General features: G+C 45.1%; 1 long non-coding RNA gene across 2 annotated transcripts; it reads left to right on the forward strand.

Annotated features, from left to right (window-relative positions):
- The first annotated feature begins 1,142 nt into the window (after window positions 1–1,142).
- Window positions 1,143–11,459, forward strand: LOC103544514 (uncharacterized). 2 transcript variants are annotated; one of them, XR_011526278.1, is made up of 6 exons: window positions 1,168–1,671; window positions 5,308–5,367; window positions 6,023–6,081; window positions 6,277–6,340; window positions 8,782–8,998; window positions 10,771–11,459. It is a non-coding gene; the product is annotated as an uncharacterized lncRNA (long non-coding RNA). The 2 variants fall into 2 exon arrangements; XR_011526279.1 differs by lacking the exon at window positions 5,308–5,367 and having other exon boundaries at window positions 1,143–1,671.
- Window positions 11,460–17,282: the final 5,823 nt, after the last annotated feature.

Below are 17,282 nucleotides of genomic sequence, written 5' to 3' on the forward strand. Positions count from 1 at the left end.
CGTTACAATTACACGTGGAATTATTTTGGATTCATCCCTGGGGCTACTAGTTAACACTGTAAAGTTGCAAATAGAAACAAGTGTGATTGATTTTTATTTTCCTCTTCGACTCAGTCGGTTCTTCTGCAGGGGGACCCATTAAGATATAGCTTTTGTAATCAAGACTTCGTACAATCACAGTCTTGGCAGAACATTTGCCCATCCCATTAGGGAAGACTCCCCACAATTTATGTTGTACAGTACTGATTTGTTTTTACCTTCACGTTAAGAGGTTTATTACCTTGATCCCAGGCATTTTATATTTGCATTTTATAAGTGCTGTGTATCACAGAGCACACCCTGGAAGCTAGATCACCAATGGAAGTAAATGGGTAAGGCATGCCCCTTCGTGTCCTGTCTGCTGGTTCTGACCACCCCTCCGCCAGCTTCTCTGGTCTCATGACAGAGGCGTAAGAGATGTGGCAAAACTTTTTGCAGTTCTGCCTTGTGGGGGAAGAAGAATCCATTTGTTCATGTCCGTTTTAGAGATAAGTTAGAGGAAAATTCTCTCATGTATTTTTTTCCTTTTGCAAGCAACCTTCTAGAAGGATTGGTAAATCTTGTTTTACTTTTGTTCCTTCATTGTTCTCTTAGAGGGATTACTGGGTCTCTCCCTGGGTGTGGCTTGGCGACTACTATATTCTTAGATTTTGTGTTGGACTGATTAGAAGACTATAAAGGTCATATAAATGGTAAGTCGTGAAAGAAGGTCCATCAGATGTCATCTTGCAAACTTCAGGCTCTGAACTGAGGGAACAACACCCGTCCAGATGCTCTTTTCGTCCATCTGGGGCAGAGCTCCTTGTGATCTGGAAATGATCAGTGATCTGAAACTCTATTGTATTCCCCAAATCTTAGAATCAAAAATTTCAAAGCTTGAAACAACTTTGGATTGCAAGTGAGTGAGCCTTTCACTTTATAAATGAGAAACCTGACACCCAGAGAGGCTAGCCAGCCTGAGGGACGCCACACAGCTCAGCGGCAGGCAGGCCCAGGCCTGAGGTGTGCCCCTTCCTTCCCGTTTAGTGAGTTCTCTTTCGCTTTTGCTTTGTTTGGTTTTATCTTCCTGAAACTTTTTATTTGAAGAGAGCAAGTCTTTAAATAGAAAGTGAATGGAGGTGGGGCTCTGGCTGGGGAGGCAAGAGCGACTGTGAGGAAGGGAGTCCAGCCTCTCTCCTTGCAGCACGGGGCACTGACGACAAGGCTTTTTCTGTTCCCAGGGAGGAAGAATTACATAAGAATGTAAAGAGATGGCTTAGTAGAACTCTGAACAGCAAAAGGCTCACGGAGGTCCAAGCACGTGCCGGAAGGTGGAAACAAGAGGCCTTTGCATCTTCAGGCATTTGCTGAGTTGCTCAGACGGTCTGGATGGTGGAATTTGCCAGAAATGGGTCTTCATTGCATGGAGTCAGAGACTCAGGGCTCTCAGCTGCCCTGACCGCACCTCCGCCCAAGCCTGAGACATTTTGCGCCTGAGAGGAGAGGTGACAGAGTGGGCACAGGAACCAGCCACAACCACAGGGGCTCTTGCAAATCGCAGCACATAACAAACAGCCCTTGCCTGGTTTGCAGACAGGTTTATTTCTGGGAAAGTTAAATTCAGGACTCGCTCCATGCAAAATTGTAAAGTAGGTAAGTCTGCTTCTGGCACATTCTCCACTTCCCCATTAGCAGCACCCTGTCCCAGCTGTCACCCAGGGTCCTGAGTGTGGCCAGGTCTCCCTGCGGGTTGCAGCCCCAGGCTTTCTCCTTCTTCCCTCATAGGCAGCTTCCCACTCTGGGTCCCTTGCCCCAGGGCAGCCCCACCTGCCCCTTCAAGCCCAGCAAGCCTGACACAGTGACTTGTGCCAATGCATTGGTGACTGCTAATGGATTCACTCATTCACTTCTTCCCAGGTAATATGCTTTCACTTTGGTGATGGCTGGCTGGAGACAACTTAATCGGATTATTCAGATGCTAGAAATTTCCAATGTGACAGCACAGCACGAAGCAGGGAGATTAAGAGAGGAAGCAGGGGACAGCTTTGGCAGTTGGTCCCTCTGGCTAATGAACCCTAAAAGGGAGAGATGATGTGGCATCTTGAAGGCTTTCCCCTGGTGCTGGATTTCATGAAATACTTCACACAGATCTGCTTTTTTGACATTCCCTAAATCACAAAACAGCAATGAACTGGTTGGGTTCGGCTATTTCAGAACAAGGCGTGTACACGACAGGAGGCTTTGCACGTGGGCATTCTTACAGGACGTGGTTCTCTCGGGGTGCCCTGCTCTGGGGCACCAGGTTGGGAATTAGACATGTGCGCCAGTGACAAGGTCTCTGGTTCTCTTCATCGCTGCTTGATGCCAGGTCAGAGGGAGCGCGGGGCCGCTCCTCCACCTCTCCTCTCCCTGCCCTTCCTTCTCGGTCCTGGGCAGGGTTGCCGAGACTCAGAACTCTTGTCCACTGTCATGTTGCATATTTAATTTAAATCTTTTTCACTGTGTTTTTAGACTCTGGTTTAAAATGAGGATGACATCATGGGAAACATTTTAAACTAATATCCCTTCGAAGGAGACCCCTTGCACTGGTGTCTAGAGTCTGCCCGTGTCCCTGTTGTGATAGACTGGAAGCCTCGCTCCAGTCATTGCATCCTGGCATAGCCATCAGGCCCTGGAAGTGCACTCCTCCGTATCTTTACTCCTGTGTGCTTGTTGGTTGCAATCACACGCTCTTGCCCAGCAGCTCTACTGTGTTAAGAGGTGTTAACACCTGAGATTGGTGGCCCCTTTGCCCATGGCCAGATTCAACTGCTGGCTGATGTCAGGGAGAAGGGGCTAAATACGATGGGTCCATTTACATTCTGCCTCTCTCCACCCTATTTGCAGAACCTGTGTGTGTGTTTTCCCGGCACAATGCCAGCAGCAGCTTAAACAGCTCTAGCTCAGGATGTTGGTGATTGAGGCGCCTGAGAAATCTTGGGGAGAATGACAGTGATGCTGGGAGGCAATGCCCCACGTTCCAGGGCTGGAAAGCTATTTCCTCTCTGGGGACAACAACCTGAAGCCTGTGCTCCTTTGTGGTTGATATAAGAAGGATAGTAACCGCCTGAAAATGTACCAGGCTCACCCAAACAGTCACTACTCACTCCGACAAGCATACTCATGGCTCGCCATGAAAGAGCACTTCCTTTTCTGTTGAACTCTGCTGTTTTCTTTGCATAAACCAGCTCCACAAAAACAAGATAGGCATCCTTGCAGGCTGTCCACTCACGCACACAAAATAATCGCAGGACGTTATTTTAGAAGAAACCAGTGTAACAGCTTAAGCATCCAGGAACGGTTTTGAGTAGTGTCTGTGAATGGTAATTAGATGTGAGAGGCTCCCACACCAAAGACAGCTTCTCCTTGCAGTGACAGCTTCAAATGCAGTGTTAGCAACACAGCCTGTGACTTCTTCAATGCCAATGAGGCCTGCAAAATTCTCGGTGCCACGTGCCAAGCACTGAAAAATGGACTTTCATAAAAGTAGGCATTTTTCCCGCAGCTGCTCCCCATTTGAGAAGTGGTTTCTAAGGCCCCAGGAAGAGGGAGCCTCTGGCATACTCAGACGAGGGCTCGCGGTGAGGTTAAAACTTTCAAGGACAGTCAACCAAAATCGCACAATCTCCTTTCAGACTTCTCTTTGAAGAGGGGTTGGTGTTGGGCCTCAGCCTGCCTTCTGTTTCCTTTCACCCTGAGAACAGGCTGTTATGCTCATGGCGCTTGGCCACTGGGAAATGTGGCCTCTGTGCCCTTGGCCAGGGCCCCTGAGGTGTTTTCAGAAGGTGACCCTCCTTCCTGAGTCCCTGTCACAGAAGAATGTCATGGATGAGCCCAAGCTTCCCATCACAGCACCTGTCATCCCTCAGCTTGCCCCCCAGTCAGAGCCTTTCCTTTCTTCCTTCTTTTTCCAGCTTACCTGTCATGCCTTGTACACAATGCTGTCAATCCAACCTCTACGCTTCATTCAAGGCCAAGTACAAATTCCACTTCCCTTATGAAATCTTTATTGCCAGAGGTAGTAATAACATAATAACACTTTACAGACATGTAATGTCTTATAGCTTTCACATACATACCTCATTAGAACATCCTAGGGTTTTGGAGCTGGAAAGCCTTCGAGACCATCACACTACGATGTTATGGAGAGGAAGTTAAGGTCCAGGAGGCTGAGGATACAAGATGCCACTGTTGTTGGCAGAGCAAGAAAAAGATCTGAGGTCTTTTGACCACTCAGACCAGTATCCGTGCATCGGTGACTCTATGGGAGTCACGCTACCTGCATGTTGCAGGTGAAATAACTGAGCTGAGTGACTCACTCAAGATCACGTGACTAGTCCAGCCAGCCTTATAATCCAGTGCTTGCAAGGAGTCCAAGCTGCCCCGGTCCACATCAGTGAGTTCTTACTGCAGAATGGCTCCGGGGGCCAGAGAGCAAGTTCATTTCATACCCACACGACTTGGCCTCATCACCTTGTGTTGTTATTATTTACGTCTTTTGACCCCAATGAGCTCCTAGAGAATAGGGCCAGGATTTGACACCTCTTTAGGCCCTTTCTGCCCCTTTTCACTGCTCCAGCAATTAGCGCAGGGCTTCTGCATGGAGTGGGAGCTCAGCGGGCAACAGAGAGTGATAGCTGTTGAACTTCTGCCTTGCTTGTTTCAGAAGCAAGGTGAGGGAGGGGAAGAGATGGCAGGAATCAGTGGAGAACAGAGCCTTCTCTGGCTAGGAGAGGCGGGGGGACACAGGCACCCGGGGGAAGGTATGGGCTCACTCCTGAGGGGTGGAGGGCAGGGTCGCAAGGCGGTGGGAAGAGGCTGTTGTCATTTCCTTCCAGACCAGGCTCTACAACCTGCCGCTCAGGAAGGGTTCTGTCCTGGCAGATGCCAAGCCATACCAGCCATCACCCTTCTTGCATCCCTCTGCCTTCTCCACACACGAGGGCCAAAGCTGCCATCTTTGAGGGCCACCCGCCCACCCCTCCTCCTCCCGAGGACAGCCCCCTTTGAGCAAAGGAGCCCAAATGCTCATGCCCTAAAGAATCTGGGGTTGTGTTTAATCTGAGCTCTGTACTCACCGGGCCACATTCTCCTGGGTTTATCCGGCCTGCTCCTCGGTGCCCCAGCTCTGGTGGCTGCTCACACAGGAGTAGACTCCACGGAGACACTTCCAAAATCTCTTTGCCCATTCTTCTTGCAAAGACACCAGACAGAGCCTCTGGCACTGACGCTGGCATTTCTCTCCCACAGCTGTGCGTGTCTACTGCAGAGGCCCAGCCAGAATACTACGTGGCACTGGGGCATCTGGAGGTGAGTTTTGGCCTGAGTCTCTCGCCATTTGGTAGAAACTTATGCTGGTTCCTCATTTTTCTTATTGTCTTTTTCAATGTTGATGACTTTTATTCATGTTCTAAGCTCCAGTTCCTTTTTGGGGTGCGTCACAAGGAGGTAGACGGGGTGACCTCCTGCTGGGGAACTTCACAGGTTCCCAAGGTATAGCGACTACTGGCTGCACCCATGCAGCCAGAAATGAGTCCCTTGATGACCCTTGCCTGATGTGCTCAAGCCGCCTGTTGGGCTCAGACATTTCTCTAGAATTTTTCTATTAAATGTATATTATATGGGAAATAAAACTCAATGATCCGTGTAGCAAATCATAGTTATCCCCAAAGAAGCCCGAATCCTATGGAAACAACACACATGGAGTTAACTTTTCATTGCAGGTATAGATTAGTTTTTCACCTGAAACACAAATGAGTGGGTCTAATCTCTCGAGATGACTTTTAACAACAAATATGTGCTTTTGGAATCTAGAGAGGCAAGTGGTGGAAGAAATAAAAAGAGCCCTGATTTTGTCCATTTGTGGTACCAGACCTATGAAACCATACGAGGCCTACCACCGCCTCGGTGGAAGGAAGGCCATAAGGTTTCCAACGAGTTAGGCTGAGGGCTTCTCTCTTTCCAGGATGTACCTGAACCTGCAGAAGGTTGAAGCGTTCCTTACCATACTCCGGACCTGGCCAGGTGGGTGGCCGTGGAGAGCCCGGGCCTAGGATGATGTGCCCATTGCTGTGCTGAGGACAGCCTGATTGGATTCCCCCATCTGCGAGGGAGGGGGAAGGAGGGGAAGCCTCAGTAGGAAGAGTCTGCACAGGGTTAGGTCTGTGCCTTCGCTGCGTCATTGAACACTGGCAGGCAAGTCTCGTCTGCTTTTTACAGGTCAGAAAGCGGAGCTCTGGAAGTTAAGGAACTTGCCTGGGGCCATGCTGCTTGCTCATCTAAGGTAAGCTTCTCTAGTGCGAGGTGGCCCCTACTTGCTGCTTGCCCAGTGTCTGTTGTCTCACTTTGGGGACACAGGTCTGCTGCTGGGCTGGACCTGGACTTCCTCTGCCCTTGGACCTTTGCCAGTTCCTCCTGACTCCCCCTGGGGGTCTGCCCTTCCTCTCAGTTCATAACTGGCCCACGACAAGGATGGCGTTAGTGACCACCTGCAACGAATGCAGCACGTGCTGTTATAAATGCACCATAGAGTCCGAATGGACCAGAGTCCCAGTGTCTGTCAAGCCCAAGCCTGTAGCAGCACTACAGGTAGCAAGAACATCTGTGCGTGAGGTCACACGTTTGATGCATCTCAACCTAGAGGTTGCTTCTTAGCACGACAGGACTAACAATAAGTTATGAAAGTGAAACTTCACTTAATTATCCATAATGAAAGGAATTTTCAATTCCCATGGCAGAGGAAGGATGGCATTCTCTTCTGTTCTCTTTATAGAAAACACAATAAAGGGTCAGTGCCATATAACAAAGCGTGCAGCATAAAGGTATGTTGCATAGTTAATTAATGAAAATATCATCTTATTTTCTGCATATTCCAAGACTTTTAAAACTGTGTAATTTGTTTTGATTTTTTGTTGTAAATACACATTCAATTTCATGTAGAATTTTGCATCAGCAGTTTTGTGTTCATTCTCTTAAAGAGGCCCTCCCCTGCAGCAGTTAAGTTTCCGGCCCCATAAAAGCCAGATCCACGCCGACCTGATGGACACCAAAGGTGGAGGAGACGGTTAGGAGGGAGACATGGAGATGAGAAGAGAAGGGGTGGGTGGGGAGGGGAAGACGATCTGGTGGCAGCTTGTGAGAGGCCCCATGCGCCATGCTGAAGAGGATGAACTCTTGCTTGGGAGTCAAAGGATTTTTAAGCATGGAAATGGCAGAATGAGATTTGTGTCTTCAGCCAGTCCTGGAAGAAGGGGGTAGAACTGTCCACAGAAGGGGAAAAGGGGTAGAAAGCTGGAGAGTCAGGAGGCCAAGGCCACAGCATAAATTCAAGGTAAGAAGACCCTCCTCTAGGGCAGGGACGGGGTGGCAAGGGGGGAGTTTCGGGCATTTAGAAAGTGAGGACGCGGGGACAGAGGAGGCATGTGTGTGGGTATGCTGGGGTGCGGGCTGGGACAGAGGGAGCGCAGCGACAGAGAGGGAGATAGGCAAGAGGAAACCGAGCGTGACCTTGGACAGCTGGGAGGGAGGAAATGCTACTCAGAGAGAGGCCGCTCTGCAGATAATGAGTCCAGTGTTGGGCCAAAACAGCCTCAAGTATTGACCCGCAAAGCTGAAAGCATGAAATGGTTTGGGTCAACACACTACGTGTTTAATGAGCCCAATTGCGTGCGAAGTCGGGATGCGGTGCAGCAAAAGATTGAATGGTGGCCGTGACACAGCCTTGGGCCCAGGGAAAGGGTCACAACACAGACCCCCTCCCTGTGTTTCATTTGACCTATGCAGTATTTTAGTTAATTATTAAAAACAGGAAATGCAGAGCCAGCCCTGATGGTCCAGCAGTTAAAGTTGGGCGTGTTCCACTTTGGCGGCCCAGGTTCTGTTCCCGGGCACGGAATCACACCACTCATCTGTCAGTAGCCATGCTGTGGTGTGGCAGAGCGGCTCACGTAGAAGAACTAGAAAGACTTACAACTAGAATGTACAACTATGTACTGGGGCTTTGGGGAGGAAAAAAAAAGAGAAGGAAGATTGGCAACAGATGTTAGTTCAGGGCAAATCTTTCCCAGCAAAAAAAAAAAGAAAAAGAAGGGTACCTCAGTCTTAAAAAAAAAAAAATAGGAAATGCATTCACATGGTTCAAAAATCAAAATTTATAAAAGGGAATTTGTGGAAAAAATCCCTCCCTGGAGGCAATCAATGACCAGTTTCTTGCATATCCTTAGAGACGTTCCATGAATGTGCAGGCCGATACGTACAGTTCTGCACAAATGCTTTCTTCACTTTACTGTGTATCTTGGAGACAGTCGTATTAGTACATTAACAAATGGAGTCATTTTTAATAGCCATACACTAATCTTTTGTACAGATAAACCAACAGTTATTTAGCCAGTCTCTGACTGACGGCTTTAAAGTCGTTTCACACTTGTGGGAGTGTATCTGTAGGACAAATCCCTAGAAGTGGCGTCACTGAGTCAAAAGACACAGCATTTGTAATCCAGGTGTACATCCACACAGCGGTTTCTAAAAGCTGGATTTGAGTCTCTATGTATTATCTGCAGTCTCCAGTTCATCATCGTCCCCATTATGCGCCATCATCTGATGGCGATTCCATACCTTTCTGGTATCTGTCTGGCTGCAAAAGCCGTGGGAAGAAACCCAAAGGTTTACAAATGAGAGGACCTGGCTTTCAGTCCCAGCTTCATCGCTTACTCGTTCTTTTCACAGACACAATAATACCCATTTCTAGGAGTTTTCAAGAAAATTAAATACGGTGATGTGCGCAGGAGCGTCGTGTGAAACATGAGGAGTGTTGTGACTACTGATGGTGGTGGTGCGCGGTCTCTATCCTGGGCCAGCATGAAGGAGAGCAGGGTCCCGTGGAGAAGTGCTGGCTCCAGCTCACTCCTGCCTGCACATGCCACCTGCCCCATTAGCCTGCATGGTAAGGAAACAAATCACAGAACAGATGAGAAAGCCAGGAGGACCTTTTCCATGTTGTTCACTCTCGTATCCCAGAGCTCAGAGCACCGAGTAGGTTTTCAATAGGTATTTGTTGAAAGAATTTGAAGAATGGATCTAACTCTGCCCTTTCTAGATGTTTCCTGGCTGCTCACATGTCAGGTGAAGTCAGATTCTCTCAATTTCTCAGTTACTCAAAGCCCACTGGTTTGAACAGGGTACACCCCCCCCCCCAAAAAAAACTCATGTCTCCCCAGCACCTCAGGATGTGGTCTCATTTGGAAATAGTTCTTTACAGATGCATTGAGTTTAGTTAAGATGGGTCATACTAGATTAGAGTGGACCCTAAATCCAGTGACTTGTTCTTATAAGAGGAGAGGACACTCAGAGAGGGGAAGGCCACACGAAGATGGAGACAGATCAGACAGATGTGTCTACAAGCCCAGGAATGCGAAAGATCGCTGGCAAGCCCCGGAAGCTAGGGGGAGGCCTGGAGCAGATGCTTCCCTCGGAGCCTCCAGTAGGAACCAACTCTGCTGCCCCCTTGCTTTCAGATGTCTAGCCTCCAGAACCGAGAGACAACACATTTCTGTTGTTTTAAGACACCCAAATTGTGGGGCTTTGTTACGGCAGCCCAGGCAAGCTCATACATTCACCCATTACCCTGCAACTCAGCTTTGTAAGGGACTCCAAATCTCTTTGCCAGAATGCCGCATAGTCATTGAACCATCCACACAGTCCGGGTGGGGGGTGGGGGAGGTGGGGGCGGGGGTGGAGTGGTCAAAAATCTTGAATAGACCTGGTTTTGAATCTGAGCTTTAACACCGATGAACTGTATAAGCTCTCTTGAGTGTCTTGAGTGTCAGCTCCCTCATTGTACAAAGGGGCCTGCAAGCCACACACACACACACACACACACACACCACATGACACACACACTACACACAACTGCACACATACTGCATATACAAACCATACCACAGACACATATCCCATACACATGTACACACACTCCACACATGCACCACACACACATCACACATACACCACACCTGTACACACACACACACACACACACAGGCTTGTTGTGAGGGTCCATGAAGTTATATGCAAGAATGTGTAGCTTACAGAGGGAACTCGATAAATGTTTGTTCTCTCCTCTTTCAAACAGTAAAAAAAAAAAATGTTTACATTTTTTCTTTAATTGAAAGAGAATAATAGCACCTCACCTGTCATGATATTTTACCATAAGCTTTAACCTGCAGACAACTTTTATTGCTTAATCAATTCTTTGGCAAAATAAGACCTACAGCAGAATTGCTGACAAGGATTAACTTTTTTGGCATGTCAGCTGCCATTATCATAAAATGCAAGTAAATTTGATAAACCATGAAAATACAACTGGCAGTAAAATGAGAAGGGTGTCAAGTACCAAGGTGTGTATTTCTAGAGCTTGTGCCAGCTTTCGTCTGTGGGCTAAAGGACGCCTTTGTATACACTGACTTGTCACCTGTATTCCTCTGTGAAGTGGCTGTCAGCATCAGTCTCATCTCACAGAGGGACAGGCTGAAGCCACCATGGTTTTTGCCGCCGGAGTTTCTCTGCTCAAATTAACCAAGCTGCACGTAGAACGGATGTAAGCCCATCTATAAAATAACTGTCTCAATTAAGCGTGTGTGGAACCAGCAGCGATTGTGGCATCTCCCCTGCTGTTTTGATCTATGTTGCTGACACTATTGGTTGTTTATCCAACAGCGTTTCCTCTGCCCCTTCTGTCTTGCTGGTGGAGATTGCCTCCCATCCTAGAGGCTGAGAACCAGGTATTCACCTCCCCAGCCTCTCAGGGCCCATAACCAATCAAGGCCAAAGGACAAGAGGGCGCGTCTGCCGAAGGCCTCCCTAAGAAAACAAAGCAAATGAAAGAACCTCCCGTCCTGCCTTCTGGTGGGCTCGTGTGAAGATGGCACCTGGGCCAGTGGCCGCCATCTTGTGGCCTGGGAAGGGCAGGGTGTGGCCAGGACAAAAGCTAGCCTTGTGAGGCGGCAGCAAAGAAGGACCCCAAGCCTCCAGAATTTTTATGAGGCAATAATGAACATTACGGTTTAAGCTCCTGGAAATGGAACATTCTGATAATGGCTGAAGCATCTGAAAGGACAGCCTTGTGTCAAAGCCATTCCGTGTCTTGTGCATATGAGCTTCTGTTTCACGTCATCACCCAACATCTTCAGACGGGACAGTCTGTGAAGAAGTGGTCTTGGAAGGCCCACAAATGACGTCTGTGCGGGGTAGGGGAAGGAGGCTTGACCTCCATGTGAATGACTGTATACGGTCAGTGGTAAACGTTTCTTTACCCAACATACAACCTGCACTCCTGTCTACTTGTCTGGATGTGTTAAATAACCTCAACTTTTTCTCTGAAATAAAGCACCACGTATAGGAATTCAGTGATTGGTACATTGTTTCATTTGTCAAGCATATAGTGACTGCCTGTAAACCACCAGGTCATGTTTTAGACAGCAGGGACACAAAGATGAGTGAGTCAGAGCCACTGTCCTCAGGGACTCATAAGTTGGTAGGGAGACTGGGAGACAAATAGATGACATGGCTAAAAACCAGACTCATATCAGTCAGGGTCTTGGAAGAAAACAGACGATGCAATCAGAAAGTCTAATTGAAATGAGTTTAATTAAACAACTATTCAGAGGGTATGTGTGGACGGGTTTCACTGAACCAACAGAAGATAGTGACCAGTATCTGTGGGAGCTGTCATGCCCTTGGGCCTGAAGGGACAGAGGGAGGGAGCCATGTTGTGGAGCCCAGAGCGAGCTGGAAGCCAAGGCAAGAGCAGCTGCCCCTGAGGCCTGCAGCCAGCCCACCTGTCTTCCCCTGCTGACCCCAAGCTCCTAACCAGAAGTCAAGTGCAGCAAGCCAGTGAAGGTTAGACTCCTGTGTACAAAGGGCAGGGAAAAGCAGAAAAAACAAGGGAGCGGCGGGGCAAATGGAAATCCGCAGCACAATACAAAACTTGGTTTTGGCCCATAGCTCTTATTTCTGTTAATATTGACTATGATAACAACGTATTTCCATTCTTCTAAAGTGCATGCTCTTTCACGCTTTCATTTTTCAAGGAGCTTTATCTCAGCCTTCATTAGAAAGGGCTTTCCAAACAGGAGCAGAAAACCCATTTGAATCTCAGAGAATCTATAACTGCACATACATCATCAACTCTAGCTTAATTAAAAATCCACAGCATTCAGCAGGTGCAGCAGGCCTGAGGGGAAAATGGGGAGGATTAAAGAGATTTCATCAGCGGCACGTACATGGAAGTTAAGCATGACTCCTAGGACGAGAGCAGGGCGAGAGAAAGGATGCACTTAACCTGGTTTAGCTTCAGCTCAGGGATCTCGGGCTGGACACACTCAAGAACAGAGAACCTCAATTTACTAACTGAGATCAACATTCTTAGAAATAAGAACACTTAACTTTTAATGAACTCAAATCTCTTTAATCAAATTTGTAATTAATTCTCAAGCCACCCAAGCTAACGCAAAAATCTTTATTCATTAATTCAAATTATTATCCATATGTCCTCCCCTAGACACATACTCATATACTTTTCATCTTTTTACAGCAATATAGCAGTAGGCTGGTTAGAGAGCAGTGGTTTTCCAACAGAAGTGTCAAGTTTTCAAAAGCAAGGTCTCCGTAGCTCACTTGCAGGACGAAGGTGTCATTGAAGATATCCAGCCACCCCTCCCCACCACATCTGTGTTGTTGTTCACGTCTGAGTTACTGCTCTGTTTCTCAATCCTTACCGGGGCTCTGCGGGCTGCTTAGAGATCAATGCGCGCTCCCTTTTCTAATTTCCTTGTGGGGTTTTGTTTCTATCAAAATCACAGGTACAAAGCCAAATTGTTCTACAAGGCTTTTGCTGAAAAGCAGCAGAGACTTTTTAACATTTTCTTCTCCCCAGAGGCAACCCACTATCCGCAAGTTTAGCACATTCTTTTGGCATTTGCTTTCATGTCTCCAAACGGCATAGCTGTGTTCGTCTTCCTGCAGTCCCGTTTGAAGCACTGTCTATGCACATCCCTTCATGGAGGATGTTCTCATAAACCTCCCCAGCCATTGTACCCCTACCGCATTCGGACACATTGACCATCTTTCCATCTTCTCAATATCAATATATATTTGATATATATAGTTTGGTTATAACAGGATTCCGTGTTTACATAATTATGTTTGCAAATGCTGTTCACAGCTGAGTCACATAAACTATGATTACTCTTCCTTTGTGGCACAATATTTTGTTTTCCTTTTCTTTCTTGCACAATATTTGTTTTCCCTGGAACTCATCGTTGTCCTGGAGTTGTGTGTGTGTGCATGCATGCTTTTCTCTCTGTATTTATTACTACTGTACACCCAAACTCTATCCCATTTGTGTAAATCTCCTCTCTATGTAGTCCATTTCTTCTTCTATGGTCCCCTTTCTGTTTCACAGAGTACATCCAGTAAGAGTTTCCTCAGTGATTTCTTCCCGGGGTAAATTTTCTTGAAATCTTGCACGTCCTGACAAGTCGTTATTCTACCCTCACACTTAGTCAACTTTCTAAGAACAGAATTCTAGAATAGAAATCATTTCTTCTTGGAATTTTGAAAGCATTGCCTCACTGTCTTCTAGCTTCCAGGATTGAGACAAAGTGGAATTAATGCCATTCTGTTCTTTTTTCTTTTTTAAATTTTTATTTTTTTCGGATGTACATCGTATTTCAAATTCTGGATACATTACATCATGTTCACCACCCGAACACTAATTATAGTGCATCCCCTCACATGCGACCCTAATCACCCCTTTTCCCTCCCCACCCCCCTTCCCCAATGGTAACCACTAGTCCAATCTCCAATGAAATATGGTTTTTTTTTTTTTGTCGTTTTTATCTTCTACTTATGAGTGAGATCATATGATATTTGACTTTCTCCCTCTGACTTATTTCACTCAGCATAATATCCTCAAGGTCCATCCATGTTGTCACAAATGGCCAGATTTCGTCATTTCTTATGGCTGAGTAGTAGTCCATCATGTATAAATACCACATCTTCTTTATCCGTTCGTCCCTTGATGGGCACCTAGGTTGCTTCCAAGTCTTGGCTATTGTGTATAATGCCGCAATGAACATAGGGGTGCAGGTATCCTTATGCTTTTGTGTTTTCAAGTTCTTTGGATAAATACCCAGCAGTGGAATAGCTGGATCATATGGTAGATCTATGCTTAATTTTCTGAGGATACTCCAAACTGCTTTCCATAGTGGCTGCACCAGTTTGCACTGCCACCAGCAGTGAACAAGGGTTCCCTTCTCTCCACATCCTCTCCAACATTTGTTGTTTCCTGTCTTGTTGATTATAGCCATTCTGACCAGAGTGTTGTGATATCTCATTGTAGTTTTGATTTGCATTTCCCTGATGGCTAATGATGTTGAGCGTCTTTTCATATGCCTGTTGGCCTGTATTTCTTCTTTGGAGAAATCTCTGTTCAGATCTTTTGCCCATTTTCTAATTGGATTGTTGGGTTTTTTGTTGTTGAGCTGTATGAGTTCTTTGTATATTTTGGATATTAACCCCTTATCTGATATATGGTTTGCAAGTATCTTCTCCCAATTGTTAGGTTAGCTTTTCGTTTTGTTGATGGTTTCCTTTGCTGTGCAGAAACTTTTTAGTTTGATGTAGTCCCATTTGTTCATTTTTCCTTTTGTTTCCCTTGCCCAGTCAGACATGGGACTTGAAAATATGCTGCTCAGACCAATGTCATAGAGTGTACTGCCTATGTTTTCTTCTAGAAGTCTCATGGTTTCGGGTCTTACATTCAAGTCTTTAATCCATTTTGAGTTGATTTTTGTGCATGGTGTAAGGGAATGGTCTACTTTCATTCTTTTGCATGTGGCTGTCCAGTTTTCCCCACACCATTTATTGAAGAGACTCTCCTTTCTCCATCGTATGCTCTTGGCTCGCTTGTCGAATATTAGCTGTCCATAAACGTGTGGGTTTACTTCTGGGCTCTCAATTTTGTTCCATTGGTCTGTGTGTCTGTTTGTGTGCCAGTACCATGCTGTTTTGGTTACTATGGCTTTGTAGTATAATTTGAAATTGGGGAGTGTGATACCTCCAGCTTTGTTCTTTTTTCTCAGGAATCCTTTGGCTATTCGGGGTGTTTTGTTGTTCCATATAAATTTTAGGATTCTTTGTTCTATTTCTGTAAAAAATGTTGTTGGAACTTTGATAGGGATTGCGTTGAATCTATAGATTGCTTTAGGAAGAATGGACATTTTAACAATGTTAATTCTTCCAATCCAAGAGCACGGAATATCTTTCCATTTCTTTGTGTCTTCTTCAATTTCTTTCAACAATGTTTTATAGTTTTCAGTGTACAGATCTCTCACCTCTTTCATTAAGTTTATTCCTAGGTATTTTATTCTTTTTGTTGCAATTGTAAACGGGATTGTATTCTTAATTTCTTTTTCTGCTACTTCATTGTTAGTGTATAGAAATGCAACAGATTTTTGCACATTGATTTTGTATCCCGCAACTTGACTGTATTCCTTTATTATTTCTAAAAGCTTTTTAGTGGACTCTTTAGGGTTTTCTAGATATAAAATCATGTCATCTGCAAAGAGTGACAGTTTCAATTCTTCTCTTCCAATGTGGATCCCTTTTATTTCTTTTTCTTGCCTGATTGCTCTGGCTAGGACTTCCAATACTATGTTAAATAAGAGTGGTGACAGTGGGCATCCTTGTCTGGTTCCTGTTCTTAGAGGGATAGCTTTCAGTTTTTCTTCATTGAGAATGATATTTGCTGTGGGTTTGTCATATATGGCCTTTATTATGTTGAGGTATGTTCCTTCTATACCCAATTTATTTAGAGTTTTTATCATAAATGGATGCTGTATCTTGTCAAATGCTTTCTCTACATCTATTGAGATGATCATGTGATTTTTATTCTTCATTTTGTTAATGTGGTGTATCACTTGATAGATTTGCAAATGTTGAACCATCCCTGCATCCCCGGAATGAAACCCACTTGATCATGATGTATGATCTTTTTAATGTATTGTTGTATTCGATTTGCTAGTATTTTGTTGAGGACTTTGCATCGATGTTCATCAGTGATATTGGCCTGTAATTTTCTTTTTTTGTGTTGTCCTTGTCTGGTTTTGGTATCAGGATAATGTTTGCTTTGTAGAATGAGTTAGGAAGCCTCCTCTCCTCTTCAATTTTTTGGAAGAGTTTGACAAGGATAGGTATTAAGTCTTCTTTGAATGTTTGGTAGAATTCACCAGGGAAGCCATCTGGTCCTGGACTTTTAGTTTTTGGGAGGTTTTTAATTGCTGTTTCGATCTCCTTACTGGTGATCAGTCTATTCAAATTTTCTATATCTTCTTGGTCTAGTTTTGGAAGGTTGTATGTTTCTAAGAATTTATCCATTTCTTCTAGATTATCCAATTTGTTGGCATATAGCTTTTCATAGTATTCTCTTATTATCTTTTGTATTTCTGAGGTGTCCGTTGTAATCTCTCCTCTTTCGTTTCTGATTTTATTTATTTGAGCCTTCTCTCTTTTTTTCTCGGTAAGTCTAGCTAAGTGTTTGTCAATTTTGTTTATCTTTTCGAAGAACCAGCTCTTGGTTTCATTAATTTTTTCTATTGTTTTCTTTGTCTCTATTTCGTTTATTTCTGCTCTGATTTTTATTATTTCTTTCCTTCTGCTGATTTGGGGCTTTGTTTGTTGTTCTTTTTCCAGTACCTTTAGGTGCACTTTTAGATTGTCTATTTGGGATTTTTCTTCTTTGTCAAGGTAGGCCTGAATTGCTATAAACTTCCCTCGTAGAACCGCTTTTGCTGTATCCCACAGATTTTGGCATGTCGTGTTTTCATTTTCATTTGTCTCCAGGAATTTTTTTATTTTTTCTTTGATTTCTTCATCGACCCAATCATTGTTCAGTAGCATTTTGTTCAATCTCCACGTTTTTGTGGCTTTTCTGGTTTTCTTTCTGTAGTTGATTTCCAGTTTCATACCTTTGTGGTGAGAAAAGATGCATGGTATTATTTTAATCTTCTTAAATTTATTGAGACTTGTTTTGTGGCCTAATATGTGATCAATCTTGGAGAATGTTCCATGGGCATTTGAAAAGAATGTGTATTCTGTGGTTTTTGGATGGAATGTTCTATATATATCTACTAAGTCCATCTAGTCTAATGTGTCCTTTAAGGCAAGTG

The sequence above is a fragment of the Equus przewalskii genome, chromosome 14 (genome assembly GCF_037783145.1).
Source record: "Equus przewalskii isolate Varuska chromosome 14, EquPr2, whole genome shotgun sequence".
NCBI classification, from domain to species: domain Eukaryota; kingdom Metazoa; phylum Chordata; class Mammalia; order Perissodactyla; family Equidae; genus Equus; species Equus przewalskii.